Source organism: Sphaerodactylus townsendi, linkage group LG08 (genome assembly GCF_021028975.2).
Source record: "Sphaerodactylus townsendi isolate TG3544 linkage group LG08, MPM_Stown_v2.3, whole genome shotgun sequence".
NCBI classification, from domain to species: Eukaryota; Metazoa; Chordata; class Lepidosauria; order Squamata; family Sphaerodactylidae; genus Sphaerodactylus; species Sphaerodactylus townsendi.
This window is the reverse complement of record NC_059432.1, coordinates 61,514,534-61,531,496: the sequence shown is the minus strand read 5'-3', so window position 1 is coordinate 61,531,496 and position 16,963 is coordinate 61,514,534. Positions and strand designations below refer to the sequence as shown.

The 16,963-nt window shown below is 42.9% G+C and overlaps 1 protein-coding gene across 2 annotated transcripts in view; it reads left to right on the top strand.

Annotated features, from left to right (window-relative positions):
• The window catches only part of NEURL1 (neuralized E3 ubiquitin protein ligase 1), a 166,617-nt gene that overhangs the window by 60,211 nt on the left and 89,443 nt on the right, over window positions 1-16,963 (top strand). The window lies entirely within an intron of this gene.

Genomic DNA, 16,963 nt, shown 5'->3' with positions numbered 1-16,963 from the left:
AGGGGATGGAGCATGCATACAGCCCTGATTTTTTTTTTTTTGAGGAAGGGCAGGATAAAAATAAAATTTTGTAAAAACTCTTTGCAAAACTCCAGTTTGTTGGAGTATCCACATATAGGTGAGATAGATCAGGGGCCTCCAACCTATTTGAGCCTGAAGGCATATTTGGAATGCTGACATAGCATGGTGGATGCAGCAGAAAAATTGCAGGATGAATTAGATCTTTGTAGGAAGGGGACTTTTTTTTCCCAAATAAGATATTTTATTTATTTTTTCTGTTGCAAGCAGCACATTGTTGACCACATGGTAAGAGGTAGGCTAAGAAAAATCCCAGTGGTTTGGCCCACTAGTTAGGGTAACCATTTAGAAAGTGGATAAATCAGAAAGAGGAATAACCTACCAGAGCATGTGGTGGTAATTGAATGGGTTTGCTAATATTGGGGTACAAGAACGTAATGGGTAAATTTCACAGTGGGTTTGCTAATATGGGGGTATAATTTTAGGGAAATAAGTTGACAAGGGGTACACGAGTGAAAAATGGAAACCACTGTTATAAGCTATTCCACCACTTAGTAGGCAGGCTGGAAAATAAAACTGTGCCATCACTTCTAAGCATATTTGGGTATGTTGTTCAGGCATGCTGGATTTTGTTAACAGTTGTTCCTGGAGAATAATACCATCCTTGGCATTTTCCCAGGCCAATTCTGACCAGTTCTAGGATGAGACGTCGCATGTCTTCATAGTTGAAGGTCCCATTTAAACTATGCTGTCAGCCATGCAAACTACACATAGTTAGTTTGTAAGGACTTTGGATCTGGCACGCAAATTCACCATGCTTAACATGGCTGCTTTGCACAAACTGCAGCACAATTTAAATGACCAAGACTATGCAAAGTCACACAGGGAAGTTCTCCCTCATCAATCCCCTGATAAATAGGGCTGTAAACATGCATTCTGCAGTCTGAAGTCAAGAAGTATATGCTTTCCAAGAATATTTATGCTTCATGTTGAAACTTCAATTTACCTGGGAAGAAATAAAAAGTTGGAACTGCGCAATCATTGGACCATTATGTGATCACTCTTCTTTAGGTCTTATGTCTGTAAATACACTTCGGGAAGCTGAAAACGTAGTTTCACAAAAATATGGTGGAATAATCGGTACAATAATTTATGTTGCCTACACTTTCTCAGATATTTACTCAGATGAAATGGGCCCCTAATGACCAGGATATCCTGTTGTTATCTTTGGTTGAAACAGGACAGCATCGTCTCCAAGTCACATATTCTTTTATGTTATCTTGTTGTCTTAGGTTGCTCAAAGATGCAGAAAGGAAATGGGTTCAGCTGGCAGATGAAGGAAAGAGGGTATTTTGGGCCTGCCAGGGCTTGTAGACAAGTATTGCTCTCTGAACATTTTGTACATTTTGAGAGCCAGTGTGGTGTAATGGCTAAGACTCATTGATGCCCCACTAGTTCACATGAGTGATGGAGTCTTATCTGGTGAACTAATTTGTTTCCTCCACATGAAACCTAGTGAGTAACTTTGGGCTAGTAACAGTTGTGTCAGAACTCTCTCAACCTAATTTACCTCACAAGGTGTCTGTTGTGGGGAACAGAAGGTGATTGTGAGCTGCTTTTAGAATCCTTAATAATAGAGAAAAGTGGAGTATAAGCATCAACAAGAACATACTACAAAACAGATTAAAAATGTGCGACCAAACAAAATCCTCATATACTCCCACCTTCCTAGGAGAGTTTGGAAAAGGTACAGATGACAACTGGATGGAAATGAGAAGGCTGGCCTCAACCAAATGTTTGGTGAGATAATTCAGTTTTACAACCCTTCAGAACTCTTTTAGGTCCCACAGGGCCCTGATAGCAGATGGTAAAGCATTCCACCAAGCGGGAGCCAGTAAATGCCTTGGCCCTAGCTGAGGCTAAACGTATCTCCAAGGAACCAGGGACCACCAGGAGATTTGCCTTTGAGGAATGGAGGATCCGATTTGGGCAGTATAGGGAGATGCGGTTCATAAGAAGGTCCTAGCCCGCTAATGGTCTTCAAGGTCAAAACCAACACCTTAAACCTGACTCAACTGGAAGCCAATGTAGTGAGCGGAGAACTGGTATAATGTGTTCCCACGATGTGCTACACCTGTCAGGAGCTTATCCGCCGTGTGTTGGACCAGCTTCAAATGCCAAATTAGGGAAAAGGGAAAGCCAACATAGAGAGAGTTACAATAGTCAAGCCTAGAAGTGACCATTGCGTGGAACACTTCTTGCTCAGTCTCTGGCAGCACTATCCCACACCAGCACACCAGCCAGGCTAATGGCCTGCACACATTGTGTATGAGCTTGTTTAAGCACCACATAACCCACAGCTTTGTCAGTACAGCATAAATGCCAATGGGCACCAGGGCACCCAGCAGCCCCACGTGCCCCCCTGCACCCCAACCTCTTTAACATTACAGCTTTTCTTGGTTGGCTCCCTGGTACACTGCTCAGACACCAACAGTAGCCTATTCTGGCACCATGCAGAGGCCTGCCATCTGTCCTGCCATTTTTCTGCCCCCCTGGGAAGTGCTGCTAGCGATGCTGCCTTGCCTTGTCCTGGGTATGCCCCAAGACTCCCTCTCCAACCTGTGTCCAGACTGTGGATTCTCTGGGCCATTGGAACCCCCAACAATGTTGCCAACTCCAGTTAGGGAAAGTTCTGGAGATTTGGGGACAGAGTCTTAGAGAAGGGGCATTTGTGTAGGAGATGGAGCTCAATGGGATGTGATGTCAGAAAGTCCACCCTCCAAAGTAGCCATTGTCTCCAATGGTGCCCTGCCAACCTGCTTCTCCCACTGCTGCTCAGATGGCTGGGCAATCCACTGTTAAGAGGAATTCGTATACCAGTTAGCCATTTGAACCTTAACAAAGAAGAACTGGTAGTCCTGGTCTCTGCGGTTTCCTACTTTGCAAAGAGACAGCCTGGGCATCCCAAGGCAAGTAGTGCCTGGGGCTCAAACTCTGGCTTGCCAGTGCAGCTATGTTCTCATTTCCACTTACATTGAGAAAAGATCTCACTTCTCAGGGCATGTTACATTGAGGCCCCTTCCGCACATGCAAAATAACGTGTTTTCAAACCACTTTCACAACTGCTTGCAAGTGGATTTTGCTATTCCGTACAGCTTCAAAGAGCACTGAAAGCAGTTTGAAAGTGCATTATTCTGCATGTGTGGAGTGAGCCTGAGGTCATAGGGTTGCTAGGCTGCAGCTGAAAAGCCCTGAAAGCCCTGGCGAGGGGAGGGGTGGAACTAGTACAGTTGTCAATCTCTAGGCAGGGATTGGAAATCACATGGAGTTACAGCTACAGAGATTAGTTCCTCTTGAGAAAATGGCTCATTTGGAGGAAGATTGTAGAGCATTACACTCTGCTTAGGTCCCTCCCCAAACCTTGCCCTCCTTAGGCTACACCCCCACATCTCCAGGAATTTCCCAGCCAGGAACTGAGAACCCCATCCTGTAATAAAAATACTAGATTAATTAACAATAGGGGCATAGAGATTAGTCTTGTCACAGTGCAAACAAGAATTTTATGGCACTTCAACGATGAACAACATTTTATTCGAAGGTGTTTTCTGCACGGTCCAAATATCCTGGGATAGGGCAGTGAATTATCCCGGTTTGTGCAAGATTTTCGCACAGTTCCTGATCTTAATTCGGGGCTGCCCTGCAGTATTTCCCTTATTCCGGGATTTTCAAAAATCACTGGATTGACAGTTCTTTTCAAATATCCTGCGCTGATCCTGCTGCCATGCAAACACCGCAGGAGCTGGGCCGGTTTATTTTTCCCGTCCCTGCGCCTGCCTCCCTGGTCTCCCCTTCTGATGTCACGGTCCTCTCCCCGCGCACTGGCTTCTTGATGTAAATACCCACAGTCATATCCTTCTAAACACACAGACTGTTTCTTTGCATTTACAACTTTGCCTGTCCACGAACTCGGCAAGCTGGTCGTCCAGGGTCTCACCGCCACTACCCCTCCCCCCCGTTCCTCTCCATGTCAGCGAACAGCGAGCTGGGCATTGTCCCACTAAAGGTCCAGGGTAGTGCCTTCCTCCTCCTCGTCCTCTCCCTTCTGCGTTCGGATCAGTCGCGGCAGCGGGCAGGGGGGAGTCAAGCCACAAGGGAAGAAGCTGAGGTGGACGGCCAGGCGGCGGCGGCGGCAGCGGCGGCGGCGGCGGCGGCGGCGGGATCACCCAGCAGGGACCCCGCCAGCAGTTGTAAATACAAATAAACCAAGCTCATGCAAAAGAAACTGGAGTACTTCATCCTGGTTTTAACACAATTCCTGGACAGCCATGCGAAGGGAGAAACTGGGATAAAATCGACCTGGTATGTATGATCCCAGGTCTACCCTGGTGTAATTATGCCATGTGGAAAACACCCAACTCAAGCTTTCATGAGCAAGAATCCACTCCTTCAGATGCAGTGAATGTATCCTAACTGCAGATGTTTTATGTATAAGATATGAAAAAAGATACACAGCAGAGTCAAGGGGCCATGAAACACAGAAAGTAAAAGGTTAAACATGATTATGTAAAATTCATATCTAGGTCCACAAAAGCTTATGCTTCGATGAAATGTTCCTAGTCTTTAAGGTGTACCTGGACTTCTTTTAGCTTTTACAGAGTGATATGCAAATTTTATGGGTTTTTGCATGCAGAAAAATACAAATATCTGTGCTATGCCAAGCATCTTGTTAAGGTTCAAATGTTTAACTGGTATACCCTGTTTCCTCAATTTAATAGAAGTTATGTGTATAAATGTAGACAGTACTGAAAGATCTCTTGCTGTTTTGTCACAGTATCAGTTTTTTCTCTGGGAGACAAGACATAATTGCTAATTCCACTATGGCTGGGAAAAACCCCCAGAGAGACAGGATGAATCATATAGTATAGTGGGTAATGCCCATGAGTGGGACATTAGCCAGGATGTTTTATATTTACATTTATCTTTTTATACCAATTCATTGGTATTTGTTTTCAATTCATGCTTGGGAAATGCTGAGCCAGTCATCGCTGTATTATCTAGGTAGGCTGAATATTTCAGTGGGACCCCATGATCATGAAGGCATGTTTTTAACTTGCTTTTTATATCTATGAATGACTTTCAAAGCTATTATAAACATTATTAGTTCCTCGTGCTTTCATGAGGGGCTTCTCAAAGAATTTAGGCCTTAAGGGGGAACCAAGCACACATTGAAAGAGGAATAGTTCAAAGAGGGAGGAAAACAGCAGCTACAAACGTATGAGGTATTAGCAGCCCAAAGCACAAAGGAAAAGAAAACGTCTTTTAAAAATAGTTAAAATTGGAGGGGAACGAGGCCTATAAATAAACAAGGTCAGTCAATTAATTACTCTGGTTGTTGGAAGCCAGACCCCAAACAAAGCATTGTATATGTTGAATGTGTTGAATGTGTGTGAATGTGTTGAATACTTTCATTATTCAAGAATGTATTAAATTTAAACATAAATATATGAACACAACAGAAAAGAATATATGGATAGGAAAGAGAGTGAAACTTTGAGCTTAACCGGAAAGTGTCAAGCATGGAAGTAACTCCTGACATTAGCCTCACCAGCAATTCTGTGCAAACAGCAATATGACCTATGGTAATTCTAGGCAAGGGCCAAATAGATAATACATACATACATACATTTATATACATATGATACATTTATATAATCATTTTCTATTCTTTAGCTATTACCTGTTATAAGTAAGGTTGCCAGCTAGATTTACCAGGTGCCTGATAATGGCAGGAAAACTCCAGGTTATTGTTGCTGATGCTCATCTGGTTGGTTGCAGAAGCAGACCAGCAAAAAGTGTGTGTGTGTTTCTTTGTCACCATGCGATGATGTCACTGAGGGCACAACCTGGAAGCGCCTGCATTACACTAGGACAATGCTGTAGTACTTGCCCCTAAAATCTATAAAGTTTTGAAACAAGTGTTAAAATGATGCACTTGAGGGTCACATTAGCAGTGACATCATTGCACGGTGATAAAGGGTTGTACTGGAACATCACCACAGTTAGTATCCATCATCTCCTGCTGTTGCTAGGATGTTGCCAGGTGATCTATGCCTGGCAACCCTATTGCCAACTTTAGACTGTAAAATTGCTGCAGATTTGGGGGCAGAGTCTGGGGAGTTTGAGAAGAGAAGAGATCTTAGCAGAGATGTGATACCATAGAGACCAGCCTCTGATGCTCCCATTTTCTCCAGGGGAACTGATCATTGTAGCCTGGAGATCAGTAATAAATATGGGAGAACTCCAGGCCCTACCTGGAGGCTGGCAACTCCAATAGGAACATACTAAACATTTCCTGCCAAGGAAGTAATTGGTGAGTTAAACTAAATACCGGACATTAGCCTCACCAGCACACATTCCTTCTTAGTCCTCATGCTGTCTTCGTTTAGCAAGACAACAATGAATGCTCTGGTGAGTAGCTTAGGCACAACTGGCAGGATTCTCTTGTTAGGATCTACACTTTGGAGCTAGGAAGTGCTGCTGCTGCCCCAGTTTTGCCCCCATTTCTCCTTACAATCTACTTACCTCACCTCTGTATTTCCTCCACCCGTTATTTTCATTTTTTTTTCATTTCAATTATATATCCCCGAAGGGCTCAGAGCGGCTAACAACATGATAAACAGTACATTTCAACAAAATAACAGTAATAAACAGTAACACTAATAAAATACATATGACTAAATAGAACCAAGTTCAGATGGCGACTTGGCACTTCAGGCTAAGAAACTTGTAAGAACAAAACAGCAGCATTAATAGACAATAAGGTATCAAACTAAATCCATGCAATATCTAATACATTAATAATGAATCAATACATTACCAACATCAGAGTAGCAATACACAACAATCAAGTAGAAATTTATTTGCTCAGGGCCCTGTTTTTCAGACTTTGTATCACTCCCTTTAATCCCTGCTCAGCTGCTTTTCCTCATGTGCCGTCTTCCTAACCATACTCTCCCTCCTGTTCTTGTACTGTGGGATTCTTTATAGCTCTTTCTCAAGACAGTTCTGTGGTATCCTACCATTTTCCTTATTTTCTACTTAACCCTTCCTTCAGGCTGCACTTTCTTCTCACAGATTACTCTGCATCCTTCCAGCCACCCTCTTGCCTCTGGGTTCCATGGTCCTTAGCTCAAGGAACCCTTTTGCAATCCTCAGTTTGCCTCTCTGTGATGTTTCAGTTCTAGTTAAAGAATTTGCTTTTCACACACAGGTGTCAAACTGCTTTGTTCTTGAGTAAATGAACAATCCATAGCATTGTATTAGGGGCCTTACTGCGGAATACACCATTGATGAATCAGCTTTCCCTCCTGCTTTCACAGAAACAAATACATTGATTTTTATTTGCAGAGGCCACTGTGTATTAAAAAGAATCCTCTATAAATATGCAATAATATTGTTTCCCAATAGAGAATGTTATCTCTATCTTTAGTAGACTTGACATAGATCATAATCCTATTTGCATTGATTGGTTTGATAAGAAGCCATAGATATTTACAATATAGCAAAGAATCTAGTAGCATCTAGATAGCTTTGCATATTTGGAAAACTGTGTTTACACATCAAAGACATTTACATTCAAAATTTTGACTTAAAAGAGGTATCAAAGTGAGGGGGGTAAACAAGGAACCAGTCTTAACTGGAGTTCCACATACTTAGACTTCGTTTCAGTAGAGAAGGGAATAATACAAATTATATTAAATACATACCAGACAAAATAAGTTGTGAAAGTTACTAAAACTAATAACTATAAACGATTATACAATTTTTGTGTGTGTTTGAATTATGTGAGGTAGGTGTTTCTTTGGTGCTGCAAGGAAAGACTGTCTATTCTTTGTATAGCTCAGTCATGTATTTGCTACTCTTAATCATTTCTTTTGAGGCCACAAAGAGCATGTGATTCTCCACAGACAAACTTTGGTTAGAAAAAATATAATAAGAAATGGACATTAATACATTCCTTGAGTCTGTTCTAGCATTTCTAGGGTTGGAAGGAATTGACTCCATTCATGGAAGTAGATTGTAATAACTGAGAATGTGAAGAAACTAATACTTCCTCCTTGGTTTTATAGACTCATAGAGTTGGAAGGGGTCACAAGGCCATCTAGTCCAACCCCCTTCTAAATTCAGAATCAGCTTTATGCATGATTCTGACAAGTGTTTGTCTAGCTGCTGTGAGAAGATGGGGGAGCTCACCACCTGCCAGGATGGGGAAGCTCACCACCTCCCTAAGCAGCTGATTTTACTGCTGAACTACTCTTGGGCCCTTTCCGCACGGGGCCAAAAACAGCGGCCTAGTGATGGAAAAACACCGGTCCCTGGGGTGCTGTTCGCACAGGCGGCGCTTCTGCAATGCAGCAACACCGTCCTGTGAGGCCCCGAGCAGCGCGAAGGCATCGCTTTCCACCTCCCTTCCCGAGGGAGGTTTTTGATGCCACTTTCCTGTCCCCCCCACTCACCTCATCTTCCAGCATCAGTCTGGAGGGCTGCTGAGACCCGCCCACGCTGCCCTCCAACCCCTGGAGGTCAGAGGGCAGCATGGGCGGGTCCCTGCAGCCCTCCAGACTGATGCTGGAGGAACGAGGTGAGTGGGAGGGATGCAGAAGAGGCGGCTCTTCTGCGCCAGCCTCTGCGGGGGCTGCTTGCATGCTCCTGTGCAAGCGGCCACCTCCCCTCCACCGGCATAATTACTGTGAAAAAAATGCTCCTAATATCCATCCGGTACCTTTCCCCCCCATAGTTAAACCTGTTGCAAGTCCTCTTATCTTATCTTATCTTATCTTATCTTATCTTATCTTATCTTATCGTATCGTATCGTATCGTATCGTATCGTATCGTATCGTATCGTATCGTATCGTATCGTATCGTATCTTATCTTATCTTATCAGGAACAATTCCCAGTTCTCTGACTGCCTTTCAAATACTTACGCTATAAAATACATATTAAATGCCCTTGGATGTAGTATACATTCAAAGAACAATGAACATAACATATGTCTTCTCATTGAATGTGAGATTTGTATTCTTGTTCTAAAATAGTAAAAGAGATAATGAAAGAAATGGTGCACAAATGTATGGATCATCACTAGATTTCTGTAAAACCCAGTGAAGCCTTACATGTCTGAATAGGCTCATCCATATCACATGTAGATGTATCACCACAGACTCTAGAGAGAACTTATGTGTCTCATCCATCCCTTAATATCAAATCCAATATAGAGTTGTGTGTGTGTCAGTGAAGCCTGTGACTCTTCTCCTATTGGTGTGATGGATGTTCACAAACTACTGCAGTGTTTAATTAACTTCTGAAAGACAAAACATACACACAATACTTCTGCAAAGTTTTGCATATGTCAATTTGTATCTTTAAAAATAACTGGACAGTTCAATTATGTATACAAAAGATGGAATAACTCCAGGAAGCAGGTTGTCTGCCTCTCTGTGTGCACATCTTTGTATTCTATATTTGCCGCTGAGCCTTCATTTCAGCAATGGAGCTGCAGATCTGTTCATGCAGCATTTCTAGAAATGCAGCAGTAGAATTAAGGAGCTGTGACTGCCAAGAAACTGCAGACTGCACCAGAGAGAAAGGCTTGGGACATATAGATCTAGTTCATCAACCGTAAAGTTGTTTTAGGATTTTAAAACTAGGAATTATTGCCTAGCTTCTTATCTTTTCATAAGCTGCTCTTATGAAAGATGACTACTTAATTTTATAGGACGTATACTCCCTGGCATTAATATAATTCCAGTCTAAGAGGAAAATATCCACATCTAGTAAAGCCAGAAACATTTTAATGTGTACACAAAATAGATTTAGGAGGAAGCATGCTAGATGACTATCCATTTTGACTATCTATGTGTTCATCACTGGTGTCATACCATAGTATGGTATGGTACATAGTAATTTTGCCATGGTCTATGTGGCAACTTCCATTAATAAGCAAATTACTATAAAACTCTCAATAAATATGACCAGTAGCTCAATATATCATTTGTAAAACAGGCAAGCGGGAATACAAACAGGGAAATTTCATGCAGTTTAGAAACTTGAATACATATAACCTTTTTGACCTGGTGCATAAAACTCTATAAAAGAAGGTGGGAAACAAATGTCTCTGTGAAGAAGGTACAACCTTCTGAACAAAGTGCAACCACAGAAAACGCCCTTTCCCCAAAAGGTTGGGAGACTAAAGGATGAAGACTCAAAACTTCCTGAAAACCTAAAAGCTGTTGCCTTCTGGGATCTTATGATGTATTTCCTGCTCCAGGAAAATGGAAGAAAGCCAGGGCTGGCTCTTTGCTTTGAATGACAGAGGTTTTAGTGGGAAGTAGGAAACACACTGATGGTGCCATGGTACCCGTTGGCAATATGTTGGTAATTACTGGCCTGTGCAGTACATAAGAGAGCATTCAGTTCTTTCAAATATATGTTAAGCCAGTGAATGAAAAATATGCTTCAGCTTTTACTGTATTTTCTTACTACTACTACTAGGTGGCCACAGTATAGAAAAGTACTACTTTTTCTGCATACCTTTGTCCTACTTAAACAAGAATGCCATCTATATATACAGTTGTGGTGAAATGGGGTTTATTTGTTCTCAAGATGGGCTCTCCGGGTTATGTTCATGTGAACTCATAAAATGTGAAAGTAGTTATTTCTGATGTAAAGTATCTCTAGACTGCACTGAGAACCTGAAACATAAGGGGCCAAATACTGTCTTCAAACGCCTGTCAACAGGTCCAGTACAAATTTCTTGCCTGTCACGAAAGACTTTAAACTTTAGCTACTATTCTCGGGAGAGAGCAAAAATCTCCACAGACAGATGGATTATTCTTTCCATTCTATGATGTATTTTTTTGCACAGCCCTTCTTCTCAACGCAAGCAGTTGATTTAAATATCTGTGTTTGTTCTGTTCTGTTCTGTTCTGCACAGCACAAAAAAAAAGACATCTGGGGGACATCTTAAAAAGAGGCAACCTCTTCTTACTGAGCACCCTGAAAATAAGATGTCCTGCGGATATCTTGAAAAAAGCTGCCTCACATGTTTGTTCTGAACAACAGAGGTGTTAGAGGAGAAAAGAGGTTTTTTCCTGCCTGACCATTAAGCAGTCTGGTCAGTTTCCTCCACAGCTTGCGCCTGACATTTTGTGTGCCGAGGAAGGGATTCTCCTTGCCTCCATTTGCTGAAGGTTGCTTCAGGACGTTTGCTCTGCAGGCTCCAATCCTGAGCATCTTTTCAGCCTGAAAAGTACATAGCTGTACTCAGCTCTTCTTGCACATTTCAGCAATATATCGTTTTTCTTTTTTAAATTTTGGACGAGCTGTATTTGAAGATGCGGACAGGCATGTGAGAACTCATGTGGATGTCTGTTGTCTTTGAATACAGCTCCTCCAAAGTGAAAGAAAAACGAAAAACTGTATATTGCTGAAATTGGCAGGAAGAGCTGAGTACAACTGTGTACTCTTTGGGCTGAGAAGGCACCCAGGATCGGAGCAAATTTTGGCAATACATAGTTTTCCTATTTTTTTTAATTTTGGAGGAGTCACATTGGTAGATACGCAAACAAGCACACAAGAGTCTATGCCACTGCAAAGATGGGTCTACTGCCCATTGAAAAGCATTGGGTAGACCTACCCCCTGCAGACAGTCTAGTTTTTTTCTTATTGCACAGAAAAACTAAGATGGTCCACAGAGGGACCCAATGCTTTTCAAGGTGTGGCAGACCAATCTTCTGAGCAGCTAAGATTCTCGTGTGCTTGTCTGCATATCTTCCAATAAAGCTCCTCCAAAGTAATAATAATAATAAAAAATTAGGGAAACTATATATTGCTGGAATCAGCAGGACGAGCTGAGTACAACTACATACTCTTTGGACTGAAAAGGCGCACAGGATCAAAGCCAGCAGAGCAAATGTCCTGGGGCAACCTTCAGCAAATGGAGGCAGGGAGAATCCCTTTCTCTGCTCAAAAAATGTCAGGCACAAGCTGAGGAGGAAACTGATCAGAGAGCTTAATGGTTGGACTAGAAACAAAAGACACTCCTAAGCTTCTGATCTCCACACAGCCAGGCAAGAGACATCTTGCAGATGACTTGAAGGGAAAAATTTACCTTTCTAGTATCTCCAAAATAAAATGGCTTGGGCTGAAATAAGGCATCTTGAGGACTTTTTTGGGGGGGGGGGGAATTGTGTGGAGTTCTTCTCCAAGATGCCTTTTTTTTGCATCCTCAGGGTGTCTTATTTGTGCTGTGCAGAACAGACATCTTACTTGTGCATTTAAGTAGATGTTCAAAGCAATACCCCTCCCGCAAATAATATTAAACCATTAAAAATCAGCTAAAAGATCAAAGGCACAGACATTGAAGGCAGGTGCTGTGTTGCTGAAGATCTGTCAGTTATGAATTGTACTGTGTCATTCCACTTTGAATCCGAGGCAGAGCTACCAGGAGACGGGGGTGCGCATTGCACCAGGGGTGTGCCTGTGTGTGTGTGTGTGTGTGTGGAAAATCCCCCCCATGCCGTCCCCCCCCCCCCCAACACTCACACTTACCTTAGTTCAGCTTGAAAGTGCAGGCTGGAAAAGTGGTCTGTTCACTTGAGGGTGAAAATGGCCTGGTGGGAACTACACTTTCCAGGAGACCTTGCGAACCCCAATGTCTCCTGGGAAGTGTAGTTCCCACCAGGCCGTTTTCAGCCTCAAGTGAACAGGCCGCTTTTTCCAGCCTGCTCTTTCAGGCTGAACTAAGGTAAGTGTGAGTATTGGGGGCGGGGTGCCGGGTGCCGGGGGTGGGGCAGAAAATGTAGAGTGTATACTGGGTGCAGTATGGCCCAGGTACGTCTCTGCCTTAAATGGGAGACACCCTCATTTCTCAGGGTAGCTCACCCCAGCTGAGGTTGTACTTACCAGGGCTTTGAAGCTAAGCATCAGCCCTGGTTAGAAGTTGGATGGGAAATTACCAGGAAATATTGAGGTTGCTATTCAGAGGAAGGCAATGGCAAACTACATTGACTGTTCTCTTGCCCAGAACACCCTATAGATGGGGTCACCATGAGTCGATCGTGACATGATGGCATGTTCTTATTATTACTCTAACAGGCATAAGATATGGTTCAACATATGATAAGAAGTGGTTGAACTACTCCTGTGTTTTGTCTACAGTGTAACACATTCAGAGGTTAATAGAAGCTTGTGAATGTTGTTCTCCATGTAGAGACTAGGGTCAGCCAAGGTCAGACAATGCCTGATGTATGTCTAGTGAAAAATAGATGGAGCTTAAAATAAGCAACTGAAGTTTTTCCATGCTTGCCCCCATTAATAAGGCTGTTGCATTGTGGAATTATATCAGTGCTTAATACATATTAAATGTCATATTTTTGTAACAATCCAGTAATGACAAAGGCTCATATTGAAGCTAAAAAAAAAATCAAAAGTGTGCGTTGGGGGGAGAACTTAACCCTTGAACAAGAGAAATAAGTACCAAAAGGTCAAGATTAAATTCACATTAAGGCCAAAAAATCAATATAATTTATTCCTGATCTTTTGGTACCAGTACTTAATTCTTTTCATATTAAAGCCACACAATGAGATCCTAAGTCTAGTTCCTCAGGAGGAAGTTCTATTCAGTTCCATGGAACTTAGTCTAAAAAAAAGTGCCCCTGGAGTTGCACTCTGTGTTATTAAATTAACTTTTATATTTTCAATTTTTTCCCCATGGTTATATTATAGTACACCATTGAAAATAAACAGAAGAATTGTGGACACAATGGCTGTTTCCGCACGGCCACGATTGGGGGGTGCGTTGGTGTACATGACACCGACGCATCCCCCTGGGACCATTCGCACGAACAGTCCCGGTAGGGGAGGGGGGAAATGGCGCAGCCTGCGCGGATGCTGAGCCATTGCCTGAACACCTTACCTTCCCTCCGACCTTCCAGCGCATCGCCCAGGCCAGGGGACATGCCCCCCTGCCCTGCGCAACAGCTCTGGAGTCACAGGGCGGGGGGTGGGTGGGTCCCCAGGCCTGGGTGATGCGCCGGAAGGTCGGAGGGAAGGGAAGGTGTTCGGGAAAGGGGGGGGAATGGTGCCTTCCAGCCGCTACTGTTTGCACGGCAGCATTTGGAAGCCGCTGTTTCTGAAAAGATTTGGGTGGGAGAAATAAAAAGGCTGTGTGGTTGTGGTCTGGTAGATCTTGTTCCTAACGTTTTGCCTGCATCTGTGGCTGGCATCTTCAGAGATGTATCACAGAGGGAAGTCTGTTACTAAGCCTGGACACAGTGTGTAACAGACTTCCCTCTGTGGTACACCTCTGAAGATGCCAGCCACAGATGCAGGTGGAACGTTAGGAACAAGATCTACCAGACCACGGCCACCCAGCCCAGAAAACCCACAACAACCATCTGCTTGACTATCCTGAAGTTTGGCCACTGGTCAGCAGACATAGGTGGTGCCAGCCACTCAGACAAACTGGCAACTGTTTTAAACCTTGCTTTGGATATTAAGGGAGTTCGATTTCGATTTCGAATACCTTTAATGGCATATAAATAGTTTAAGATTAACTTAGCAAGGTAATAACAGTTTTTACAACTTCTGACGAGTTAAAATAACACCATTAAAAAATTTAGCCACCGCTTCCAACAGCTCGTAGTTGTGGCTGTTTAAAAGATATATAACCTTCTGTTTATCTGTAATGCCTTCACTTCCATGCAGGAAGGGGATTATGTGCTTCTTCCTATCTATCTCATAAAAAGGACAATTCAACAGCATATGAGATACTGTTTCCACAGAACCCATGCCACACGGGCATTTCCTTTCTTTATGTGGGATTCCAAGGTGGCGTCCAAGGCTAAAGGAAGAAGGCAGGGCATTACACCTAGCTAAGGTGATTGCTCTACGCCACCGGGCCTCAACCAGGAGATAAAGGTACTGGGCTACAATTAATCTATCCACAGGTATTCTCAGAGAGATCGGGGAACAGGTTTTATTAGCTTCCTCTAGCATCTGTTGAAACTCTCTATCAAAAAGTCTCTTCTTGATAGCCCCATAGACCTCCTGCTCTGTTAACATTAGCAGGTCCTCCAAGGAAATGCCCAACTCATTAAGTTTGGCTTCAATTTTAACCCACCACTGGGTTGTGTGGAGGATGGAGCGTTAAGGGAGTTACCAAAGGCATGACCTGATCAGCGGTCCTGATCCTCACTCAGTTGAGAATTCATTTTTTGTTCTTGCAGCTCTTGGTGTGAAGTGAAATCAGTCTTCCCACAGCCAAAGCCTTCTGCTTTCTAAGCTTACTACTCTCAGGTTTTCATTGGTGATTTCCGCACAGCAGAAATAAAACATCCAGAGAACATTTTAAAAAGCATGTTGGGGAGTTGTTTGCCCAAATGTCTTCAGAACATTCAATTTCTCTCAACCTGGGTTTTTAGAAAATCGCTAAACTGGAAATCCTTTCCCTCCAATCTGGGTTGAAGACATTTTCTGTCTGCTGAGCAAACAAAAGCAGGCAGGAAATGCTTTATTTCTCCCACCCAAATCTTACTTTCATTTTCGCCATTCACACCTGCCATTTTGTGTGCTGCAGTAGAGCTTCTCTGAAGGTTCTCCACAGAGGATTCCTCTGTTTGCAGCTCATCCGTGCATGATTTCCAAAGGAGATGAATAAAGGGTTTTTTTGCCTAGTGATTCTGTGCAAGTGTTGTTTCTTCCTTTTTTTGTTTGAGGGATAAATCTGCGAAGCTATGATGTCACATTAGAGAATCCTCAATATGTGCATATTTGTGTCACTGTAGCTTCTGAGGGATCCTCTTCAAAATAAAAAAGGAAAAATTACACTTGCACAGGATCACTAGGCAAAACAAACTCTATTCATTTACTTTTTACGCAGAAATCGCACACGAATGAGTTGCAAATCTCTGTGGAGAACCTTTACCAATGGCAGAGGCAGGAGAATCTCTGCAGCAGCCCACAAAATGGCAGGCGCAACTCAGACTCACCAGAACTCCCATCAGCCAGCAGGTGGAGAAAAGGAACAGTTTTGACTGGCAACACTTGTGTTCTCCATGCTGTGGAAACACAAAAAGCCAACAGGGATCTTTTAAAAACATCTAGAGGACGTTTTATTTCTGCTGTACAGAAAGGACCACTCTTACACTTGTATTTTTGCTGTATAAACCAATACAGTGTCTGGGGAATGCAAGTCCAGTTCTCATTTGATGGATAGGAATGGAGAAGGAGCATTCTTAGACTGTCAGAGAGGGGTCAGAGTGGAGATTCATTTCTTTGCGCCCAGTTTCGTTACCTTCCACATGGGCAATCTCATTGATCAACGCTGAGTTTTTAATAACACTCACTGTAGTCAGTGGAGGTGACTGACTAAAGAGTGAACTACTTTGGATCTGACATGTGCCTGCAGTCCTGCCACAAAAGCTAGTTTACAGAGGTGTGGGAAATGAGATGTTTTCACTATTACTCTCCGGGCTGAACCATTCCGCATTTTAGTCACTTCTCTTTTGTTCTTAAATTAGTAATAATTAACTTCTTGCAGAATCTGGGACAGTGATGTCTGGTAAATGTAACTACAGGGTTCTCTCTCACCCCTCATGGATGTAAAGTTTAAATGTTACTTTGCTGGAAGTTTTTTTTTCTTAACGCTTCTTTTTAATGTTTCAAAAAGCATAAGAATGGAGAAAATCTCAGTGGCAGCCAGACATTTGATTTATAAATAAATCTGGTTTGCAGTTGCAATTCAATTTGTGCTTGTTTAGAAGCAAAGGTGTACAGCTAGGGAAGCAGGCATCATTTCCAGAAGGCAGCAAACTCGTTCATTTCTCCTAGTGGTTTATCTGAGGTGAGCTCCTGGATTAGGGGAAACAGAATAGAGGTTGATGG